Source organism: Mustelus asterias, unplaced genomic scaffold (genome assembly GCF_964213995.1).
Source record: "Mustelus asterias unplaced genomic scaffold, sMusAst1.hap1.1 HAP1_SCAFFOLD_95, whole genome shotgun sequence".
Taxonomy (NCBI): domain Eukaryota; kingdom Metazoa; phylum Chordata; class Chondrichthyes; order Carcharhiniformes; family Triakidae; genus Mustelus; species Mustelus asterias.
This window is the reverse complement of record NW_027590143.1, coordinates 848,913-860,162: the sequence shown is the minus strand read 5'-3', so window position 1 is coordinate 860,162 and position 11,250 is coordinate 848,913. Positions and strand designations below refer to the sequence as shown.

The following is an 11,250-nucleotide window of genomic DNA, read 5'->3' as shown; positions in this document are numbered from 1 at the left end:
TCACAATTGTGGGAGATTCGTCCGATGTCTAACACGGCCTCATTCCTTCTCAGCAAATACAGGTTAAGATATATTTATACCCCCCCCCCCCCCCTGTCACGTTCAGTTTCCCAGGCCTCACTGGTTCCCCGGCTGTGGCTTGTCTTCCATCGTGTGAATCTTGCTGCCTTGGTGGTTTCGTGTCAAGGCCATGACTGTTGTTCTCTGAACACAGGTGGGGTACCATACAAACGTACAAGGTTACAGTCTCGTACAAACAAGTTAACTGGCTTATAGCAATTTATATATATTCGTAGGTGCTTGTATAATATCTATATCGATACAGTTTACGATGAATATATATGAATGCATCATTATACGATCACAGAAGGCCCTACTGTTACACAGCAATACATAACTAAAGAATACAAAATGGCGGGGTTAGCCGCATTCCGGAACAGATTAGCCGTCACAACATATTCCTGTATACCACAGCTGCTACCTTTATCTGCTCATGGATACAAAGAACAACAAAGAACAAAGAACAAAGAACAGTACAGCACAGGAAACAGGCCCTTCGGCCCTCCAAGCCTGTGCCGCTCCTTGGTCCAACTAGACCAATGGTTTGTATCCCTCCATTCCCAGGCTGCTCATGTGACTATCCAGGTAAGTCTTAAACGATGTCAGCGTGCCTGCCTCCACCACCCTACTTGGCAGCGCATTCCAGGCCCCCACCACCCTCTGTGTAAAAAACGTCCCTCTGATATCTGAGTCATACTTCGCCCCTCTCACCTTGAGCCCGTGACCTCTCGTGATCGTCACCTCCGACCTGGGAAAAAGCTTCCCACCGTTCACCCTATCTATACCCTTCATAATCTTGTACACCTCTATTAGATCTCCCCTCATTCTCCGTCTTTCCAAGGAGAACAACCCCAGTCTACCCAATCTCTCCTCATAGCTAAGACCCTCCATACCAGGCAACATCCTGGTAAACCTTCTCTGCACTCTCTCTAACGCCTCCACGTCCTTCTGGTAGTGCGGCGACCAGAACTGGACGCAGTACTCTAAATGTGGCCTAACCAGCGTTCTATACAGCTGCATCATCAGACTCCAGCTTTTATACTCTATACCCCGTCCTTTAAAGGCAAGCATACCATATGCCTTCTTCACCACCTTCTCCACCTGTGTTGCCACCTTCAAGGATTTGTGGACTTGCACACCTAGGTCCCTCTGTGCTTCTATACTCCTGATACATGAGCATGAAAACACCCTAACGTAAACATGAGTTCTACAGTGTTTCTCACACAATTCCGAAATAGCACAGAATTCACTTTGTCACTTTGAGTATTAGAATTCATTAACCCATTCCCGTCTTCAGGTCTAATGGGACTGCGGAACTGAAGGAAATCAGTATGAATAAGAAAATCGTGCTGGGGGAATGAATGGAGTTAAAGGTTGACGAATCACTAGGGCCTCATAATCTACATCCCACAGTAATAAAGGAAGTGGCCCTGGAAATGATGGATGCATTGATGATCCTCTTCCAAAGTTCTATCGACTCAGGAATAGTTCATACAGATTGGAGGATGGAAAATGTAAACTCACTATTTAAAAAGGGACGGATGGAAAAAAATGGGAATTATAGACCAGTTAGCCTGACATTCGTCGCCGGGAAGGTGGTCGAGTCTATTATAAGGAAAAACGTGATAACTAACTATTTATTAAGCGTCAATGGGATTTGACAATGCAAGCATGGACCTACGAAAGGCATATCATGTTTTACTAAATCTACGGTCGTTTTTTGAGGATATAAATAGTAGAATAGATAAAGGAGGACCAGTGGTTAAGGCAATTAACTCATCTAGGGAATGTATCTGTAAAACTAATAAACCGAACTAAAATACCTCGGACGTTTTGAACTGTTTACACTGTTCTGAGTTCCAATGGTGAAGATCAAAATTCACTGTAAACTGTTACAGAAAACGACAGATTATTTATTACCAGGCTCAGGAGAAACTGGACATTCTTTTGACTTTCTGCAAAAGAGAAGATTGACGGTCGACTTCTTAGAAGTCAGATACATTGCCGCTGTTTAGACAGGGATTTGCGATGATATTTTCAGTCAGTTTCATGGTTGTATTTGCTTACGCTGCATCAAAACATGATTCTCTTACAGATGGATAAAGAGGTTATGCGCATCAAGAAGTAATTCCTCAGATCGTTGTTTTGTATTTTTTGAACCAGATCATTTTTTTAAAAATTCCTAAGATGACAACAACGATTACTGTTCAGAGATACTGCATTCTGTTTAAAACGTTCAGTTGTGTCCTGGTGTCTGGATCGGGGACTGTTCAAAGATGAGTATTTTTAAAAATATTCGTTTTGCCTGCCAACATAAATTACAAATCGTATGGTCTTGTGAAGTTAATCTGTTTCTTCCAAGTTCAATCCCCGCTGATATTTTTTACTGTGCATCGGCCTTGGTCTCTCACTCTTGCAGTGATTCTTAAACTGCCTCTATCTCAATACATTTTTGTTGTCTATGTGTTCTGTCCGCTCTCATTCTGGGTGCTGCAGCTAACTCTGTGGGACACGTGCTTGATGTGGATTTCCAGTGGCAGGAGTAATATTGCTGGAGTTGCTGAATGGACCAACCCTTTAGAGACCTGTGGGTGCACATCAATTCTATGAAGACATCACACAGAAAATTGACTTGGTTGAGGAGTTATTCTTCCAATTATGGATGCAATCTTAATGAACAGTAATGCAACTCTGAAATCAGGCAACGAGAGGGCAGTTAACTTGACAAAAATATCGTGAAAGTGACAGGGCGCCTTACTGAGGAAGTATCAACATTGCACTTTGCAATCAGAAAAAAAATAGTCAACCTGGCATTCCAAAGGGTTTTATTCTGCTTCTTAATTACCAATATATCAGCATGGGAAGAGGACAAGTTATTTAGAACAAGCACAAATAAGTAATGTTACATCTTCAAGTTGGAAGGCTATGAACGGCTATTTTAATGACTTACACAAAGAGGCAGAGTAAATGTTTGCATTCTTCTGATGTTGTCAGGCGAGGTGAACTGTAAGCCGTAAGAAAGGACCGAGAGTCTGCAAGGAAACATAGGCAGGATAACTGAGTGACAAACGAGGTGGCACCTGGAGTACTATGAGCGTAAGTATCAGGTTATTCTGTTCCGCCTTACTCATATAAAATCAAATATTTTTAAAGACCGTGAAGCATCAAAACATTGATACTTGGAGAGACTTGCACATGATTTCAAAAGTAACACGAAAAAAGACTTGTAGTACTGCTTACGGATTATGGCTGTTCGGATACCCACTTGAATGTTGTGGGGCGAATGGAACTAAGGTATATTTATTAGCCACAAGTAGTCTTACATTAATACTGCAATGAAGTTATTGTGAAAATGCCCTAGTCGCCACACGCCAGCACCTGTTTGTATACACAGGGAGAATTTCGCATGGCCAATTCACCTAACCTGCACATCTTTGGACCGTGGGAGGAAACCGGAGCCCCGGAGGAAACGCAGGCAGACACAGGGAGAATGTGCAAACTCCACACAGACATTGATCCAAGTTGTGAATCGAACATGGATCCCTGGCGCTGTGAGGTAGCAGTGCTGCGCACGGTGCCAATGTGCCACCCCAACTGTTGGTGGTGGGGGGAATCAGTGTTCCTTTATCATCACTTATACCACATACCGAGACAAAACCATCGCTATTCAATAGAAACATGATGTTGAAATTAATGCACTCATCGCAGGCTATGCCTGGTATGTTCTAATTGCGTAGGAGGTAAGTGACGAGTGAAGAAATTGAGTATTCTTCCTGAACAACCAATTTAACACGAAGCTTAGTCAAATATAAGAATGTTATTTGGGTTTCAGCACATTCCAAATAGTCAAACAAAATAAACATGTTCCATAAACTGTCCGTTCAAGTTCACATTAAATAAAACTTCATACCTCACTTAATTTTTTTCCTTGACGTATTTTTCAACACTATTTTCCAGTTGGACTCTCTCCTTTACGTATGGACACCGATGTCTCATTGGGCAGTACAGTTCCTTAGAACTACTAGGATGGATTGAACCAGCAAATGGCTCCTTGTCGTGTTGGTGCTTCAGTGAGCATGTAGACCAGACGAATTCCATCCTGCAAAGAGAGAGATGAGAGCCAGCTTGTATCTGCCAGTTTCAAGTTGAGTTTGTAAACATATAAAATAATGTTTATAAACAGATAAAAGAATTGTTTTAAAAAATGCTAGAGGGAAAGAAAACAGTCCTTGAATTGCTGTTTTAGAGTTATGTGCTAAAATGTAGAGTACATACAGACTCCAGGTTGCAACATTTGTTTGAAAGGGACCAAACATCAGGTTTGACTTAGTAACAGGCCCCACAAGTTTTTGCATTTTGTTAAGATTTGAGTTAAAGAAGACATTCAGCTCAGCCTATAAGTTTAAAGTAAACACTCAGCTGAAGGGAACCTATCAGCTTTGATTTTGTTGTTGTTGTCAGCATCAAACCAATCGTGGTGCAAGAAAATTGCGAGGTCATGGCAGGTAAAAAGGGCCAGAGGAGCAGCCATCTCCAGATAATATCTTGGGTGAACATATCTAGAGGCCAGAGCAGCCTGTTAAAAAAAAAAACCATTTGTCTATGGAGCAGTTCTCCATCCCTGCCAGTTTAAAAATCGCTTAAGAAAACTATCTAACAGAAGGATACGGGGTTAGAAAGACCTTACAGACAGCGCACAACTACTGAAGAACTCCTAAATCTGAGAATCCCATCAAGCCTGGTTGTATAATTTATTTGAGAGTGACGAAAATTCCGTTATCGCTGTTTTGGTAATGAATGTTCCTCGTATTATTTGAACAGCATTTCAGTCGAACCGTACCTTAATTAACATGTTAATTGTTTACTTAAAGTTCTTGGTTATTTCAATAAAATAGCTTGTTAATTATTCACTCAAAGTGATTGACAGACATTTGTCTTATTAATAAGACTCGGAACGTTAAGTAAAAGGAGTTAGCAGCGTCACAAACAGTTTTTCCAGATTACGATGTGAGATAAAGGGGATTAACCTCTGTGTCATGACAGTCTGGTAATTTACTGAATAACAGCAAGACTGGCAAAGTTTGGACAATATTTCACTGTTACAGAAGGGCACAAAGTAAATTTTTGTCTGGAACACAAGCAGAAACAGGAATAGCGGGAGTCCATTTGGCTCGGGGGGCTCTCAAACATCCACACTTTCAATTGGCAGGTAAGTTTCCTGAACAAGTTTACTACAGAAATAACACAGGAGTTTAAATTCAGGGCTTTCGCTGCCTGGATTTAAATTAAATTCCCTGTCTCGATATTGTGCTAATTGTTGTAACTCACACTCAGTTACTGCTTTAAGAAAATTCATAATGAGACTCGGAACCTTAACTCTCTGCTTCACATTTGCTGCAAGACCTGCTGACAAATTCCAGCACTTTCTGTTTTTATTTTAGCATGAATTACTAGCTTGATCATACAGATGAACACAATAAATAGGAGCAGGAGTAAACCACTCGGTCCATCGAGCCTGTTCCGACATTCAATACCGTTATGGCTGATCTTGGAGTGCAATTCAGTTTTCCACCAGCTCCCCATGTCCCTGAATTCCCCGAGAGACCAGAAACCTGTGTATCCCAAACTTGAATGTATTTGATGATGGAGCTTCCATAACTGTCTGGCACAGAGAATTCCAAAGATTCACAACCATTTCAATAAAGTAATTTCTCCTTATCTTAGGCCTAAATGATCAGCCCATTTTCCTGAGACTGTACTGCCGTGGGTTAGATTTCCCGACGAGCAGAAGAAATTTCTTAGCCTCCACCCTATCAAACCCAATCAGACTTGTGTAGGTTTAATGAAATCACATCTCATTCTTCCAAACTCCAGAGACTTTCGGCCCAATTTACTCAGCCTCCCATCACCCGACAAATCCCTCATCCCAGGGATCATCTGCTGAACCTTATCTGCACCGTTTCCAATGGAAACATATCCTTTATTAAATGTGAATATCATATCTGTGCAGAATATTCAACATATGGTCTCAACAAAACCCTGTGCAACTGCAGCAACACCTCGTTATTCTTGGACTCCAGTCTGCCGTCAATAAAGACCAAAATACAATTTTCCTTCCAATCATTACCTGCATCATTACCTGCAACGACATGCTAGCTTTATGCATTCCTTGTACAAACGCATCTATTCTATTCTCAATATCGACACCTACCTTTTTCAGCTCTGCAAATATGTCTTGTTCTTATTATTTTTTTACGAAGAAGGAAATACCTATTTGTTTTCCAAAGTTACACCCGATCTGGACCGACGCTCATCAAATGTCTCTAATTCATTTCCCAGCCCCTTTCCCACAGCTTATTTCTATCAGCTAAATTTTACTTATAGGCTCTAGCGAGAATTGAACTCGCGACCCCTGGTTTACAAAACCAGTGCTATAACCACTGAGCTATGGAGCCAGTATTATCAGTGGATTGAGGACCAGGATGGGGTTTGAGGTCGGAGATTTTTGATGAATGTGGAAATGTCTGAGGTGGAGAGCAGGAAGTTAAAAGACACAACTTGAAAGTGAAATGATCTGATATGTGTATTGTGTATGTACTTGACATGTATGTTGTGTGTGTCATGTGTCTCTTCTTCAGAGTTTATTGTTAATGTTACATCTCTGACTTTTCCAGCTCTGATACAAGTTCACCCAACTGGAAGATTAAGCTTGTTGCTCCCTTCACAGAAGCTATGAGGCGTGTTTTTATTAAATGAAGAAATGAACGAAAATTTATTCACTCCGTGACTGGGATTCGAAACCGCGTCACGCCGCCGACGCTGATCACTGGACCATCAGTGACGCTGATGTGAGAGATTTGCAATGGGTTGATCATCTCTGCACCCATTGCTTCATTTCCAATAACTTTCAATAAACAAATGTCACAATGAGGAATGACGGGAAGCGCTCATGACAGGATTTGAACCTCACCTGGAAAATCCCAATATCTTCCCTGGGCCGGGACTGCAGTCTCAATGTTGGCAATCCTGTTGTTTAAATCGGAAGATCGTCATTCGGCCTGTGCTACCGTTTGTATTCTCTATCGGAGCAACTCCACTCCTCCCAGCTTTGACAGAGAGTCATCTGGACTCGAAATGTCAGCTCTCTTCGCTCCTTACAGATGCTGCCAGACCTGGTGAGATTTTCCAGCATTGTGTCTTTTGTTTCCGATTCCGAAGTCCACAATAATTTTCTCCATTCCTTCCGCACACGTTCCTTTACCTCAACAACTGTTTACATTGGTATGTCGCTCCTCTTTGTTCATGCCAAAAACGACACGGCACAACCTTACATCACCATCTCTATTGTCAGCGCTTTGCGGCCGATCACTGCCTTTCTGCTTCTGTATTTGTTCTTGACCCTGTTGCACATGTGACATTTCTAGCTGTGGTGTCGACATGCAAAACTCACTCGGCTGATATTAGTGGATTTACTTTCGATCAGATAGTGAATCAGGTTATTTGTTAATAGTTTGCTGAGAGCGATAAATAATCGTTTCCTGAGCGGGAATTGAGACCAAACAACACTGGAGAATACTGAACATAACCCATTGGACACCCAGGGTCACGAGTGAACTGTGTTTTTCAAAATCACTTGACATATATCCCTTAATATGTCCAGTTTGGATGGAACATTCGTGACTACTTCCGCTAATGACAACACCGATTGTGCTTGCTGGGAATTGAAAATGACAGTGAGGAGGAATAGTCCCACAAGATGCTGAAGTGATTGCGGTTTACAAAATTCTAAATAGGATTGAAAAGAGTAAACGTAGAGATTTTTTCTTCTTACTCGCAATCGAGAACAGCATGTCAAATGTATAGATTGAGAGATGGTATATTTCAAACTGAGATGAGGAGCAACTGCTTCTCACAGGTGGTCGTGAATTTGTGGAATGCATTGCCCCATAGCGCGGTTGAGTCTGAATCATTAAATGATTTCAAGAAAGAGACCGATATATTCCTGATAATAAAAGGGATGAGGGGATATTGGAACAGAGAGGGAGGTGGATTTGAGAACAGGGAGAGATCAGTCATGAACTGATTGCATGACGGTTCAGGCTCGAAGGGGTGAATTTGCCCACTTCTGCTCCTAATTCTATGTTCCTAAGTGTAACTTTCAATTTTCAAAACCCATCAACTCATCACTGTGGCTCCAATGGTATCTACGTACATTGCATCCACAGGTTCCCCTTCATCCACAACACAACGGAGTCCTGTAAGGGACTTAGGAATGGCCCCATTACTTTAAAATTCTTTGTTTCCCTCATTTAATCTCTTCTGATTTCCACCCGGCCAGAGGCCTCCCCTCTTGTTATGCTGCTGGATAACACTTGTTTAAAACCTCCTACATTTCTAACAATTCCCAGTTATTCCCAACGAAAGGTTATGGAGCTAAAATATGAGATTTGTTTTCCTGACTTTCTGAGTTTTTCCAGCATTTTCACCTTTCACTGCAGAAGTCTGAGCAGCTTTGAATGGTGAATAACTTCACCAGCAGCGGCTCGTTGGACGAGGGGTATGATTCGGGCCCAGGGTGTCAACATCCACAAACTTGCAAGCGATCTCGGGTTCACATGCCGGGCTAGAGCCCTCATTCTGCTGTTGTTTCGTATTGGACAAGTCATAGGTTTTATATATGTATTTTTAGTGCAAACGGTGGGATTGGTTTACGTGGGATTTGGTTTGAGAACCTGAACACACAGTGCAGGCAATCTATCAACACAACACTCACACAAGAAAATCATGACATTAAAAGGTTAATATGCTTATGGTCATTCACTTTATTTCTGTTCACCAGTTTAGAGGACCCCATGTTAGTTGGTTCAGACAGCTGGCTGTGTGTATATTGTTATTCATACGTGGATTGTGGATGTGTACCCCACTCGCTATTTCTGCTTTCATTGTCTCTATATATCTCCCGCAGACGCTGTCAGTCTCTCTGACTGATTTTATGACGTTGACCTCTTTTGCTCCTTGCTCTCTCCATTCTTTCGCTGTCTGTGTGTAACCAAGGTTCACTGGATTCATTTCTGCGTTTCTCCTGGGAGGAGAGATTCAGTGGGATGAGTATGTTTGCTCTGGAGTTTAGATTAATCAGAGGTGATCTTATTTAAAAGCATGAAACTGGGAAACAGTTTGACAGTGTAAATGTTGAGAGGCTGTTCCCCCCAACCCTGGCGAAATTATTAAGAACAGAAACACAGGGTGGATGATGTAAGAGGAGTTTGGAATGTTTGGGAGAGGTGAAGCTTGGAATTGGAAGATGGAAATGATGCAATTGATGATTGAGAAGGATGGATAGGAACCTTGGGAATTATGTAGGTCGATTCATTGTAAACTTTGAAATCAGAACAAGCTGAGACACCAGATGAAAAAGCCATATTTGGCTCTATGCATTTTAGGTTATGGAAAGCAAGTTCGCCCATGTGCCCGGCCAGCTCAGTCGGTAGAGCATGCGACTCTTAATCGTGGGTTCGAGCCCCACGTTGGGCGTTGCTGTTTTAAAATTTGTCCCATTCCTGGGTGAATTCTGTTTCTCCAGAAGTGTCACCGCTCAAACTGAGTCTTTCTCGTTTCTACTTTGTTTATCTCACAGTTGCGGCTTTCTGACTGAAAACTGCCTCCGGTTCACTGGAAGGCGGTGTATTCAGCACTGAACTGAGCGAGAGGTTTTGTTCTCATTTATTATGAGATTTAAACACAGATCTGCGAGATTGTGTCAGTGGGAACAATAATCATCTCCATTGTAATTCAATCACTCCAGCCTTCCATCCTATCAAAAGACCGTTTGTTCTTTCCTCCTCTCCCTCTCTATTTTCCATGACTCTGTACTCGTTTGTAAACCATTAAATCACTAATTTGTTCCAGTTAGGGTCAAAGGTCAGCAACCTGAATCATTCACTCTCTTTCCCTCTCCACAGAAGCTGCTGAAGCTGATGAGTGCTTCCAACATTTTCTGTTTTGAGGTGGGATTTGCAGCAATTACAATTCCTAGTTTTGGATCACAGTGGATCACTTTTCTCTGACTGAACCTTACCTGTTTAAATAGTTAAAGGGCTGAGGTTTTAAATAATAAGACACCAGAATATGTCACCCTGTTTGACATGAAATTAAACAAAATGAGAATTAATCATTTCATAAAATGCTGCTAATGCAATGTATATTTCATTGTCAATGCCAGCATTTGTTGTCCATCCCTATTTCCCACTGAACTGAGCATTTTGTTCGGCCATTTCAGAGGGCAGTTAAGAGTCAATCACATTGCCTTGCGTTTGCAGTCCAATGGATACCAGAAAGGGGAAGGATGGCAGATTTCCTTCTGCAAAAGATCCACATGAGTTTTCATGACAATCAGAAAATAAAGCTTCATTACTGAGACTAGCTTTCACTTCCGTTTCAGTTCTAGACTGTGGTGGGATCGTGACCTGTGAGCCTGAGCCATGGGATTCATACTCCACTGATGTTACCACTATGCCACCATCTTCCCAGAAGGGTATAAGTGTAAATCCTTCACATGGAATCAAAACGCTTAATTTCACATTGAAAACAAAGATTTAAAGCAATGTAGTGTGGAAATCAATGTCAGATACTCAGGATACCGGGGAATTGATGAGATATCTATTACTTTCATTCAAAGACAGAAAAATGTGGTGAATCCTCAGCGTGAGTGATGAAGGAGCTGCGCTCCGAAAGCTCGTGATTCCAAATAAACCTGTTGCACTTTACCCTGATGTTGTGAGAATTCATAACGGGTACTGAAGGTCATTTCATTTACAATTCGCAATGGATGATTTTGATAAAATTAACAACTTTCAGCAAATCGCACCGCAATCACATTGGGGATGATGCAGTGTGTTACTCTCCTGGCCTCATTGCACAAGCTCCAGAGGATGATTGCTCAAGAACACAAACAGTTGAGCGATAAAGAGGTCGACGGCTTCATTGATCAGTGATTACCCGAGGGTACGACACACACACAGACACGCACGCAAACGCACACGGACACACACGCACACACAGACACGCACGCACGCATGCACGCACAGACAGACGCACGCACGCACACACTTGCTCAAGAATGCTCTAGCCATCTCAATTTCCATGTTGGTCCTGTCGTTAGAATTCACAGCTTTCACTGTTGCGGTCTGG

General features: G+C 42.0%; 1 non-coding gene across 1 annotated transcript; it reads right to left on the bottom strand.

The window, feature by feature from the left end:
- Positions 1–6,442: 6,442 nt before the first annotated feature.
- Positions 6,443–6,515, bottom strand: trnat-ugu (transfer RNA threonine (anticodon UGU)). Its single transcript has one exon. It is a non-coding gene; the product is annotated as a tRNA-Thr (tRNA).
- Between the last annotated feature and the right edge of the window lie 4,735 nt (positions 6,516–11,250).